The following is a 5,013-nucleotide window of genomic DNA, read 5'->3' on the forward strand; positions in this document are numbered from 1 at the left end:
CCTTTATGAAGTGTCTTGTCAGATGACTCTGTCGCAGACTACTTGAGTCTGGTTACCCCAGCAACAAGCAGGCTACTTGGAATGCACACAGTGTCTCAACGTGCACGGAGCAGCTCCTAACTCTCTGTCTCTCTTAATAATAAATCCATCCCTCTCTCCTTCTCTCTGACTCAAGATAATTTTCCATTTCTCCCCCCCCCCCACCCCACACCCCTTACACTTCTGTCAAGGATGCAAACTATTATGATGAGTATGACGTTTTCCATGAGTGTTGCAGCAGTTATGTTAGAAGAATTCAGAATGAAACCAAAACAATGCCTATAAATAACTGTCAATAATAAAATAAATAACAATTGTATTAAGACATATTAAAATGAATTCTGACTCATTAATATATTATTTGTATATAAAAATCCTCGTCGCAAATATCCCAGTTTGTTGAAATAAAATAACTCTTGGCCTTAAAAGGACAGGGGATAACTAAAATCTACGAATATATTTTTATTTGACACACTATGTGGTAAACCAGTAAGAACTCGGAAGTAATTCAACCCATTTTTAAGATTTTCTTTAATTACAGTATCAGAGAATGCAGTTGCCTGAATCTATAAAATCATTTTTCACCACTGGTATTAAACTGGCACACATCATCAGACACATCATGTCTGTTTCCAGCATCCTTCCCTTTTTCCCTTTTTTTCCTCCTCTTTTTCTTCTCACCTTTGTTTTTTTTTTTAAGGGTTAGGGGAGTACAAATCCTTGTGCTTACAAGCACACACACGCGTGAGCTTGGAGACGAGAGTTAGGACACGAATTTCAGCTGTGAGCAGACAACCTTGTCCCCGTAGGAGAAATGAATGGATTTAGTTTCTTTGACTAGCGGCCTTGGTCTTTACCTCAGACTAGATATAGTCTAGATATATACTAGAATAGAATACATAGGGGCAACCAGTCCAGGGTTTATCCCTGCCTCTTGCCCCAATGAATGCTGGGATAGGCTGCAACCCCTTAATCGCCTGCCCCCCCCCCCCCCCAAAATGACCCTGACCTGGAATAAATAGGTTAGTTAATGGATGGATGGATGGATGGATGGATATCAAATACATGACATACACACATTTAATTTAAATACATAAAATACATACAGTTTACTGTAAATAATGTTCATATTTGAATCAGGACGGAGGTCAATTCCAGTTCAGTCCGCACAATTCAGAAAATGAGTCTTCGCAGCATATTATATCACATATCATCTCATTAAATTCCTCTCTCATTGCATTCCTCTCTCATTGCATTCCTACGGCAGTTTCTCAAGTTTCTTTTCTTATGCTCTCCCCCACCCTTGGAATGCCCAGCCGCGGCCAGGCTCCACCGCTAACTGGGATCGCCGTAGTCGATTCAAGAAATGGCCGACAAGTACGTGAGGCATCCTCGTCAGGTAACACCTCCGCTTCTTTTCATGCCGCGGCTGACCAGGTCGGCTCACAAAGACGTGAGCTGCAGGAGGACCCTTTTAACGAGGACGAGCTGCAATCAGCCAATTAACCACCATCGCAGCGTAGTACAATGGGCAAAGAACTGGTCTTGTAACCTAAAGGTTACGGGTTTGATTCCCGGGCAAGGACACAGCCGTTGTATCCTTGAGCAAGGTACTTAACCTGCATTGCTTCAGTATATACCCTGCTATGTAAATGCTATGTAAGTTGCTCTGGATAAGAACATCTGCTAAATGCCTGTAATGTAATGTAATGTGTGCAATTAGATGATTTCTCAGCTGACCGAAACACTACAGAGTTAAATGTTCAGTGTTAAATGCATCGTTACAGAGTACATACGGCCCCAGTTGGACTCATACATACTCTGCTAGAGTTCAGTTAACCCTGGACATTTTACAGTGTACGGCTTATTGTGTTTGGCCCTGATAATAGATTGTGGGGCCGATCCATGGAACTGTGCCTTATCAGGATGAGGAAAATATAATAATTTTCTGATATTGTATACATTGATAATGGCGTTCTCTTTAATTACCTTGCTTACAAGATATTTGTTCATCTTAAATGTTTTTTTTTTTTTTTTTTTCCTGAGGGGGAACTGTTTCATGTATCAACATTTCCGCTTGATATGGCAGCCGTGCCTGTCCCCACTGTATCACCGGCCCCCTCGAGAAAAACAGGTCCCGCGGTAGATTTCAGCCCAACCTGTACTCATTTAACGCACGCTGTCACTCCGGATAAGAGCCCCCGGCGCATATTTGTTTTCGCTCTTGGGGCAAAGCGCTGTCAGTTTTGATTTCTGTTTGCTTTGCATCCGTGTCGTCTTCTTGACAAAACACGCTTCTGCATCCCTGAAACTAGCACTGATGTTCTCCACTTATTGCAAGTCGCTCTGGGCAAGAGCACCTACTACGCAGACGACGGCAGGGTAGCATAATGGGTTAGGGAAGTGGGCTTGTATTTAAAAGGCTTGCAGGTTTGATGCTGTTGTACATTTGAGCAAGGCACTTAACCCAGAAAATGTCCAGCTGCATAAAGGAATTGTATTTCTTTTTTAAAAATCAGTTTAAGTTACTCTGGATAACCGCTTCATCTTCTCAAAGGTTTTTTTTTTCATTATATTTTTTTATTATATTATATGTCTACTGTGTGCGTATTGAGATATGAAATTATAACTGGGCTGCAGTCCATTTATTGTTTCTCTATTTTAACAATAGAGTTTAGTAGATGTCCTTATCTTGACCAAATTACACAGATTACATGTTTTAACATACAAATATACAAATAATATAGCAGGATATTTTTAACTGAAGCAATTCAAGTTAAATGCCCTGCTCTGTGATACAACCAGCTGGTATTCAAGCCCACTTGAGTTACAAACCCTGTCCTTTAATCATTATACTACACTGTCTAGCATATTTAACCTCCTGACACCCAGCAGAATTTTTGTTCAAATGTATTTTAGATTTCTTTGACATAATACAAGTGTGTTGGAGCTGGATTACAAAACCACGTTGCAGTGAAAATAATTTCAAAAACACAATTTAATTTCTTTTCATTGAATCTCCCTTGTAACGTAGGTTTCAGCATACCGACATATCTGGTTCTTAAGATTAAGACCAGAGACTCACGTCCACTGCAGGGGACAAAAATGATCATTTTCGTGTCTGGGGATAACTGCAGAATAGATAGCTGCAGTTAGATGGAACGTAGAAAGTTAAAAAATAAGAGAACTAGCTCAGGAGTTAGAACTCCGATGGGGAGCGATTTTTCTTTCCCAGTCAATATGGGATGCAGCCGGAATCCTTCCCTTTGAGCAGTTGATGCTAAATGGGTTGCCATCTCTTATCAGGTCTAGGTGACGGGAAAAGTTGAAAGACATTGTCAGCCTGCCACAGAGCACACATCTGTGTATTGACAGAATCTGAACTCTCTGCTATCTCTCTCTTTGAAGGAAAGAAAGTTCAGTTACCCTGCTCAGTAATGCCATCGGCCTGCTACGAAAGATTAAAAAGCTGAGAACTTTAAACGACAACGTCTTTCACAAAATATTTGTATAAAATAAATAAGTTGTATAACGACAGGCTGAAAAAAAAAAATAATAATAATAATAAGGGGAAATGTTTCTAGACCTTGCCAGCCATTAAGCATGGGGGTTGACCTTTTACGCTTTGGGGAAAAATTGTTCTGGTGGAAAGAAGAATGGATTCAACTAAATATCAGTTAATCCTAGAAACAGATATCCCAGAGTCAGTGAAGGAAATTTAGCTAAAGAAACCTTGGATATTCCAACAAAACAATGATCCAAAAATTTCTGAACAAGAAGGGCTCGGCAAAGGAAGAGTGGATAATAAATCACAAAAGCAAGAAAAAAGACTGTAAATGATAAGTAATTGTGTATTAAAATTTACAGAAAGATGTCATCTTTAGCAGATAAAACATTCCCCTTTTTTCAGGTATGCAGTCAGTTTGTTTGGCATTTGTTTATTTTAACCTTTTTTTGCATAATTGATCACGTGCTTGTTTTTGCTTTGAAAGGCAATTGTCTGGGCAGGGGTGCAAATAAGATGGGATAAACAGACCCCCCCCCCCCCCAGGTAAAAAAAAAGAAAAAAAACATCTTGTGGGACTGTGTGAGGGTGGGGCATTGTTCTCACCATTCCAGGCCAACAGCATCTGTCAGGCCCCTGCATTGCAACACCAATCAAGTGATGCTGTTGCCACAGCAACGGCTGCCGAGGTAGAGAGGAATTTGATGGCGGGTAACGCCGCAGCGGGCCCCGTTTTATTCCCCCCTCTGAAACTCTGTTAATCTTTCTTCTGGTTGTCACGGTTTCTACGAAAAAAAAAAAAAAAAAACGCCCTGGAATTTTCCACTCACCAGAAAAATCCAACCGGCGATTTATCGCGAAGGCGCTCGACAAATTTGCGCGATAACAGGAATTGTGCTGCCGGCAACGCAATTTGCAATCTAGCTGACGGCATGCTTAACTGTATAAGCTGCACTTTTTACGGATGGAATAATACTGCTTCAGCTGAAGCAAGCAGCCGCCTGAATGTCTGTGCCAGGTACCTGGCTGTATTTGTACTGTTTGTTTTAATTAGTTATTGTGTGTTTAAATCACAAACCACCCAGGAATCCCCCGCTACAGCGAATACGCTCATTTCAAATACTCAGCTTAAAACATTAAAATGGTATCAGCTTCCTTCTGCCAGCCCCATTATTATTATTATTATTATTACTACTACTACTACTACTGTTAAGCTGTGATGCCTGTAACTGGAGTATTATAGTGTGTCATGATGCAGGTTCATGTTTGAGGATTGTGGGTTGAAACTGAAAAAAAGAAAAAAAAGAAATTCACAATTTTTTGTCTACCTTGCGTTTGTACTTTTCTGTCGGTCCGCCGCTGTGTCGCTGTGCCTCGGAGAGAACCGTAAGCATCTTTCGGTCGTCGTTCCCTGCTCTGAACGCAGCCAGCGGCTGGAATCTGTGAACATGACCAAGAGTGCAATTACA

This window comes from Anguilla rostrata, chromosome 3 (assembly GCF_018555375.3).
Source record: "Anguilla rostrata isolate EN2019 chromosome 3, ASM1855537v3, whole genome shotgun sequence".
Lineage (NCBI taxonomy): Eukaryota > Metazoa > Chordata > Actinopteri > Anguilliformes > Anguillidae > Anguilla > Anguilla rostrata.